Source organism: Canis lupus, chromosome 8, assembly GCF_048164855.1.
Source record: "Canis lupus baileyi chromosome 8, mCanLup2.hap1, whole genome shotgun sequence".
Lineage (NCBI taxonomy): Eukaryota > Metazoa > Chordata > Mammalia > Carnivora > Canidae > Canis > Canis lupus.
The window spans coordinates 18,597,754-18,606,801 of record NC_132845.1 but is presented as its reverse complement, the minus strand read 5'-3'; the positions used below and the strand labels follow the sequence as shown (position 1 = coordinate 18,606,801).

At 40.1% G+C, this 9,048-nt stretch overlaps 1 pseudogene; it reads left to right on the top strand.

Moving 5' to 3' along the window:
- The first annotated feature begins 4,395 nt into the window (after positions 1-4,395).
- Positions 4,396-9,048, top strand: LOC140637921 (palmitoyltransferase ZDHHC6-like; annotated as a pseudogene).

The following is a 9,048-nucleotide window of genomic DNA, read 5'->3' as shown; positions in this document are numbered from 1 at the left end:
TAAAACCTTTAAAATAAGAAAACTGTCACGGAAGGTGCTTTGTGAACTTAGAAAATGCTTTAACCACGCCCAATCTCTTCTTAAAGCTACCACCCATACTGATACATGATGTAGTTTCTTGAGTTCATTTATTAACTTCCTGAATTTACTCATGTTGTTTACCTCTCTGGGAAAATAAAAGAAAAGAAAACAAAAACAAAAACAAAAAACCAAGAAAGCCTGGTTTTCCTTTTCAGGGGTCATTAATGGTCACATTTTTTTGCTATTAGTGAAAAGAGCATTGCTTGGGATTAATGAGACCTGGATTCCAGGTGTGGCTCTGCCATTGACTAACTTGGGGACTTGGGACAAGTTTCCTAATATCCTTGTATCCTCAGCCTCCTTATTTGCAATGAAGGGGTTGGAATAGGTGGTTTCTTAGGACTTATTCAGTGCTAAAACTTTTCAGAATGATCTTAAAATGATACATACGTATCCTCCCTAGATTTCAGTCAGTAATGGGTATAATCACCAACATTTGATCAAGGAAGAGGGAAGGCACCCATTGCTGCTATCCGTAGGAAATCTGCCTGGAGCACGGCAGACCCATCAGGCAATATCTTCTCAAAGCACCTCTGTCCTTCACTATCCATGGCCAGTGAGCTAGGGCCATTCCTCCGCTAACGCATTTCCAAGAGCTTTCCTTAGAACTCTCCCCTTCAGGCATCCTGAGAAATAGGGGTCTGTGGTCAAATTCCTTGGTAGCATACTCTATCGCTTTTGGAGATTCATGATAATATGCTTAGGAGTCTGAGAAGTCCTGAGTTAAAAATACTTTGCTGACCCTAGTATTTCCCAAACTTTATTGAACAATGGAACTGTTTCCTTTGTCACAACTACCAACATTCCAGGAAGAACAAAATCTCTCAGAATAGAACACTTGAACTATTAGAGTTAAAGACTGCAGAACCTTAATATGTATGACCTTTCTTTTTCCTTTGGAAAGAGCAGGAAATTATCAGCCCTATTAATTTGTTTAATTAATGCCTACCAAGCTAAGCCCTCTTGGTAGATGTGTTTTGTAGCTACTTTCCTTACAAACATCAGCCGTAAATAGTGCTTGTCATCTTTAATAGACAAAGAGCACCCATTCTCAGGAATAGTGGGGCCTTATTCCTTTACACTGAGGAGTATTTCCTTGCCTTTACTAATAAGACATCCTTTTTAGAAACTTGAAACTAGTATAAGACAAACACATTCTAAGTACTTAAAGGGCTGGTGTATAATAGTTTATTTATTAAAGATTTGGAGGACAGTTCTCCGTGGGTCTCTGGTATTTCTTCACATTTTGTGAGTAAGGCACTGACTGCCCTTTCTTCCAGAGTAAAATTCAAGGATACTTGTAGAGTGAACAGCCTTTGAAGTTCAAGAAACTGTCTTCTTCTGGAGCAAAAGGCAAGCCAACCTACTGTCCAGTATAATAAAGATAATGTTCGTCTTCAGAGCACGAAGCAGGCATACTTACACTCATTAAAAAAATGTTCAGATTTCCTAAATTTATGGTTCCTCTCCTATAACACAACCCATTATCACTGTGTTGGGACTCCAGGAGCCAACATAAAAATGCCAATACTCTGGCTTCTGCTCTTGCTGAGTAATAAACTTTCATCTGATCCAAGAGTTTCGGTCTTCTACCACCATTCAAGAAGAAACTGTGACAGGCTAATAGTTTTAGCTTGCAAAGGAGAAAGTCTCAGATCCTTCACAGTTCTGACAATAACTGGCTTTCTCCCCCTTGCAAATTGGACATTGATAGAATAACTTTATACGTTTAGGTGTTCTCCCTCCCTGTATCATCCCGGATCTTGTGACTGTTCCCTTCTCTGACTGCTTCTCTAGGCCCATGGCAGCATTTATATCATAGTATAATGTTTCTGAGTACATTCAGTAAAGGGCTGTTAGAAGCGATGCGTTCTGATTATGGAATTTCAAAGAAAGGGACCATGAATTCTGTCCAGCATGATAACAGTTCATTAAAATGATTAGATAATATTTTACATTCTATCTCGGTTTTTAAAAGAAATTTAAAAATTAATCCTCAATTAAAAGGAAGTACCATCTTACAGTAAAGAATGGATATGTGTGTGCATGGGGTGGGGTCAGGGAAACTTGCACTGATTGCTTCCAAAAGCAATGTAGAAAGAGAAAAAGATTGGAGTTCAGACCCAGCAATAGCACTACTGGGTATCTACCCCAAAGATACAGATGCAGTGAAATGCCAGGACACCTGCACCCCAATGTTTATAGCAGCAATGTCCACAATAGCCAACCTGTGGAAGGAGCCACGATGTCCTTCGACAGATGAATGGATAAAGAAGATGTGGTCCATATATACAACAGAGTATTACTCAGCCATCAGAAAGGACGGATACCTACTATTTGCTTCAAGGTGGATGGAACTGGATGGTATTTTGCTGAGTGAAATAAGTCAATCGGAGAAGAACAATCATCATATGGTCTCACTCATACAGGGAATATAAGAAATAGTGAAAGAGATTATAAGGAAAAAGGAGGGGAACTAAGCTGGGAAATTTAGAGAGGGAGACAAACCAGGAGAGACTCCTAACTCTGGAAACAAACAAAGGGTAGTGGAAGGGGAGGCGGGGGGGGGGGCGCCGGGAATGGGGTGACTGAGTGATAGGCACTAAGGAGGGCATTTGATGAGATGAGCAGTGGTGTTATACTATATGTTGGCAAATTGAACTTAAATAAAAGCAAATGAAAAAGAAAGAAAAAGATTTGAGTTCAGATAAGATAAATGTTTCATGTGACCAAAGGGAGGATTATTTTACCATGACATGAAAATAACTGGAAGCCTGAAAACATCCAGATTTCTTTTTTTTTTTTTTTAAGATTTTATTTATTTATTCATGAGAGACACAGAGAAAGAGAGAGGCAGAGACACAGGCAGAGGGAGTAGCAGGCTCCCTGCATGGACTCCCGACATGGGACTCCCGACATGGGACTCCCGACATGGGACTCGATCCCGGGACTCCAGGGTCACACCCTGGGCTGAAGGCAGACACTTAACCACTGAGCCACCCGGGCATCCCAGCATCTGGATTTCTTGAACGTCCTCAATATTCTTCAGTTTATAAAATGCTCCTGACAACAGTCTGATCCGATGTCATTTCACATTAATTTAGTTTCATTGGCTAAACCAGAACTCAAGGTTATGCTTTCTGTAACAATGCTTCTAATCAACTGCTTTGAAACAAACATTTTCAGGGACTTTAGAAATTGGTTTGGGGACTCAGCAGTAGTCTGATAACTTGCTACAGTGACTTGAATGTCATAAGCAGGGTAGTAAAGTAGGCTTTGTTGGGTACTCCATGCCGGGAACAGTTTAAGCATTTCACATGTATTATTTTGCTTAATCCATATAAACAACACTATGAAATACGTACTGTCACTGTCCCCTTTTCTCAGATGGGGAGACTGAGGCACAGATGGGCAATGTTACTTGCCTAAGATCATGCTGCTAGTCAGTGGCAGAACCAAGAACAGCATCCAGGCAACCTGACTCCAAAGCCTAGGCTCTTACAACTCCTGTTTTACTGTATAACATCCCAATTTTTTAAACGGCTAGAAAATGCGATTTTTCCCCTGGAATGCTTAAAAGAAATCAACATCAATTGTCTTACTCCTTTTGATTTTTATTTCTAGATTATTATCTTCTCAGATATTTTGCTGTTCTTCATTTTTCTTTGAGGAATATATCTCAGGACCATTAAGGGTGAATTATGTCCATCATCAGCCCATGTCGACAGAGAAAAGATATACTATGTAGTCCATTTTGAGTAGGGAGACACTCCAGCTAAACCACCTTGAAATCTTCCATGTAAGATTTCGATTTGTCTTGAACTCTTCACATAAGATGCATTTGAAAAATCTTTTCATAATTTGAAACAATTATACAGGGGCGCCCGGGTGGCTCAGTGGTTGAGCATCTGCCCTTGGCTCAGGTTGTGATCCTGGGGTCCTGGGATCTAGTCCCATATCAGGTCCCCTGCAGGGAGTCTGGTTCTTCCTCTGTCTATGTCTCCGCCTCTCTCTGGCTGTCTCTCATGAATAAATAATAAATAAAATCTTTTAAAAAATAAAATAAAACTATTATACAATAGATGTTGAGTGTTTCTCTTTAAGTCTGTATCCAGAGGAGGAAAAAGCAACAATATTTTGAAGGTTTTCAATTCTTTACTTGGGCAAGCTTTAATCTTACATGATCAGGAGTGGTAATACCAGCCCTCAAATTAGCCACAAATGCCACAGTCCCCAGACAGACACATTGTGACCCTGTCTAGACCAACAATCACATCACAATGCTTTTTCCCAATCAGACTGGCCCCTTATCCCCTTCAATCTCCCAAGGAGCATGGAAGTGGGAAGATCAGCAGGCTTCAGCATGCTTGAAGGGAAAAGAAAGGAATTTTCAAAATCTTGGAGCACTATTGCTTAGAAGGGTGAGGAAAGCATTTTTTATACAGCATTTATAGATTGCTGCCCAGCCTCTGAAATTCCAAAATATTTCTGAAAACTAGTGATAGCAAAGTTTATGTAAAACTCTCTGCAAGGTTAGATCTGTTCAGAGTTCTGATGACAAATTTGCACATGCTTTCAGTGGCTTTACAGCTCTTTACCACCTCCTTGATTTTTGCACATATCTTTACTACTCCTAATTTCTCTCACTTTCCTTCTCTCCTCTCTCTCCTCTCCTCCAAATTGCATCAGTCTTTAAATGCCCTATCTAAATCCTATCGCTGTGAAGTTTTTCTAACACTCTCTTTTCTCAAAACTCTTATAGCAATTAACCTTTTTTTTTTTTAATCTTGCATAGCTGTGAAAACTTAAATTGCTTAGCTTCTCTGAGCATCGGTTTCTCCATAGATAAATGGGGATAATTATACTAGTTTGCAGTGTGTTGTGAGGATTAGGAGATTTAATATGTGTGCTTTGATATATCATGCATTGTGTCAATTTTTATTAATATTCAAAGTTAATCATGTCCTCTCTTTTTTGACACTACATTTTTTTTCACTTCCCATCTAGCTGAGGTTCAAAAATTACTTGTTGACTTCATTATTTTAATATTATGTCAAAGGGGGAGTATTTCCTTCACGGTTTTTAAAAAATAAATTGAGGGGTGCCTGGGTAGCTCAGTCAGTTGAGTAGCATCTGACTCTTGATCTCAGCTCAGGTCTTGATCTCAGGGTTGTGAGTTTAAGCTGGTGTGATGCCTACTCAGAAAAAAATTAATAAACTGATAAACACAAAGAATTGCCAGTCGCCAGTTTTCTTAAAAGCCAACATCTTGCAGCTTGATATATAATAATTTTTTTAAAAAAAGTAAACATAGGCAGCCCCAGTGGTGCAGCGGTTTAGCGCCGCCTGCAGTCCAGGGTGTGATCCTGGAGACCCGGAATCGAGTCCCACATCAGGCTCCTTGCATGGAGCCTGCTTCTCCCTCTACCTGTGTCTCTGCCTCTCTCTCTCTCTCTCTCTCTCTGTGCGTCTCTCATGAATAAATAAAATCTTTAAAAAAAATAAAAAGTAAACATAGTAAGTACTTATGGCAGGGATAAAGTATATTTTTTATATTTTATTTCTTTTCTTTTTAAAAAAATATTTTATTTATTTATTCATGAGAGACACAGAGAGAGAGAGGCAGAGACACAGGCACAGGGAGAAACAGGCTCCATGCAGGGAGCCCAATGCGGAACTCGATCCCAGGTCTCCAGGATCAGGCCCTGGGCTTAAGGCGGTGCTAAACCACTGAGCCACCCAGGCTGCCCTTTATTTCTATTTCAATTTAACCTATCACCCATGATACATGAAATAATCATTATTTCTCTTTCTCCCCCCAGTTGAAACCCATGAAATTATTTTTTGAGAAATTCTTATGTAAAATATCTATTATGTTGCAGAACTTCTGCAGATACAAGTGATTCAGTGTCTCAGTTAATGTTATGGAAAAAAGCCTACACACTGGGAATTTTGAAACACTGCTTTTAAAGTTTAATGAAGTCTGCGTGCAGGAAGAAATAGCCAGTTTTAACACATCAATGTTACAGGTTCTCTTTTGTAACACGATTTCCACAGGGGTGCATCCCAACATTCCCCCAGCTGCTTCATGAATTTGTGATCTACAAGGGGAGGGAGGGCCTTGCATTCAAAAGAGAAAAAAATTTCAAAAGTCTGTTTGAAAGGTAAAAAACTGACCAGGTTTATTTTAAAACAGAAATAGTTCAGCCATTTGGAGACAAGAGGAGTCAACGTTTTTGTTCAGAAGAATAATGGAAATATGACATTAAAAATTAGGACCAGGGTGCTGAAGTTTGCTCAAGAGGTAAAATATTAAGATCTTTTCTGCTAGCTGAGTTTTGAATGTACAGAACATAAAGCTCTGTTAATCACAAAGGAGCTAGCTTATTTATCAGTATTACTTGGATTTCTTTAGAAAGTAGTTTAACTCTTCAACTAGGTTTCTCTAGTCATAGTATTTCCTGATGGAGACAAAACTGGATGGGGAAGAGAACTGGCGGAGAGACAGATTGGTTGGGGCAGTTCCCACGTTCCACCCTCCTGCAACCCAGACTTGCTTTCTGCTTGCACTAGACTGAGGTACCGTGACTGAGCTACCCGACGAGGAGAAAACCTGTTCCGGGCGAGACCAGGCTGTCCTGGAAATGCAATGGTCAAGGGACCAGTACCACGGACCAGACAGAGATTGAGTTTCAAGCCAAGACCCTGGATTCTTCTGGTCAAGATAAAGAACTCTGCACGTGTAACAGTGAAAATGACATAATCTGTGTTAACATTCCATAACTTGAAGGCATGGCAATTAAAGAACACACATGGACTTGTGGCACACGGAAATGTGTGCACAGAAAAAGGAGATTTATGCTTTTCTAAATTCATTCTTTCTCACCAAAATGGATACATTCTGCTTGGTTATCAAGTTTGAAAATCTCTAAGAATGCGACTGTCACTGGGGTCCCATCAGAGCCCTTGGGGATATAGCAATATTGTTCTACTATGCCCATGATCGACTCTGTGTTATAGTCCTGGCCTTTGCATACAACTGGAGGAAGCATGACTTTATCATGTTGATCAGTTATAAATTATAAATTTCTTTATCATTATTTCAATGCTGTGTTTATTGGTCCTGGCTTTGTCCCTTTGGGGTAGAAACGAGAAAATTCTCAGGGTAGTAAAGTCTGCCTCTGCCAAGCATACAAGGCACCACGGTGGTGTCACTGCAGAAGGTCTAACAGATGCGTCATGAAGATGGACCACCACTGTCCTTAGACAACTCTTGTGGTTCCCAAAATCATGCTTCCTTCATACTGTCTCTCCTTTTAGCACCACTGGGTTGTATCCATGCTGCCTTCATTTTTGTTATGACTGTGGTTACACAGCTTTATAGTTGGGTGAAACATGGTAAAGACTGATACGAATGCAGCTTGGAGAGATCCGCTTCCAGTCATTCTCTTTGAGTTAGCAGCATTTGCAGCAACCTTGTTTGCCTTGGGATTAGCTTTAGGAACAACCATAGCTGTTAGGATTTTGTTTCGTTAGCAGATGAAAATAATTCTCAGAAACAAAACTTCTGTTGAATCATGGATTGAAGAAAAGGCTAAAGATGGAATTCAATATTCCCAACTAGATGAGGTCTTTGTTTCACCACCTTATGATATGGGAAGTAGATGGAAGAACTTTAAACAGGTATTTACATAGTCAGGGTCCCTGAAGGAGATGGGCTTGAGGGGCCAATATGAGAAGTCTGTCACCAGTAGAGCTTAACGGTAGAACAATTGAAACAAAAAACAGATACAAGAGTCAAGAGTGGGGGGTGCCTGGTTGGCTCAGTTGATTAAGCATCCCACTCTTGATGTCCACTCAGGTCATGATCTCAGGGTTGGGAAATTGAACCCTAGGTCAACTTTATGCTGAGTATGGAGACTCTTTAAGATTTTCTCTCTCTTTCTTTCTTTTTCTTTCTTTCTTTCTTTCTTTCTTTCTTTCATTTATTTTTTATTGGTGTTCTATTTGCCAACATACAGAATAACACCCAGTGCTCATCCCGTCAAGTGCCCCCCTCAGTGCCCATCACCCATTCACCCCCACCCCCCGCCCTCCTCCCCTTCCACCACCCCTAGTTTGTTTTCTCTCTTTCTTTCTCTCTCTCCCTCTGCCCTTCCCTGTCTCTAAAAAAAAAGTCCGAGGCAAGGAGGGGTGCCTGGGTGGCTCAGTCGGTTAAGCACACTCTTGATTTTCACTCAGGTCATGATCTCAGGGTCATGAGATTGAGCCCCGGGTTGCGCTTGCATTAGGTGTGATGACTGATTAAGATTCTTTCTCACCCCTGGCCCCCCATCATGGACACTCTCACTCTCCTAAAAAAAAAAAAAAAAAAAAGAGAGAGAGAGAGAAAGAGGAAGCATTCCGTATAAAGCAATAGAAGATAAGAGCAATACCTGCTGTCCTTTGAGAAAAGGAATCAAAAAGAATGAAAATCTTCATGAGTCCCTGCACTGATGAGCCTCAAATAAGGCACAGAAAGTGGAGTTCATTTTAGCCATGAGGCAGTTATAATACCGATTGGATGGAGAAAAAATTCTTTCCTTTGATAGAAGGTGTTTCAAAAATAAGACTTTGGTTTTCTTTCTTTCCCTTTCTTTCTTTCCCTTTCTTTCTTTCTTTCTTTCTTTCTTTCTTTCTTTCTTTCTTTCTTTCTTCCTTTCTTCCTTTTTAAGAGTTTGGTTTTCTAGGAACTATGTGGAGAAGCGTCTGTGTGATGCTGAAATAGATCAAACTCGAGAGGGTGACAAGAAAAATAGCCACAGTTAAAGTAAAATTATTCTTTAAGTCCTCTCCAGTACTTGAAAATTGTACACATTACTAAAAAGTTATGCAATGAGCCTATTCTGGTCAAGGTGGGGTTTGTTTTTTTTCCTCAAAGGTGCCCAACTGCCAGGATCTATATATTTTTATTACCAATTTGAAATG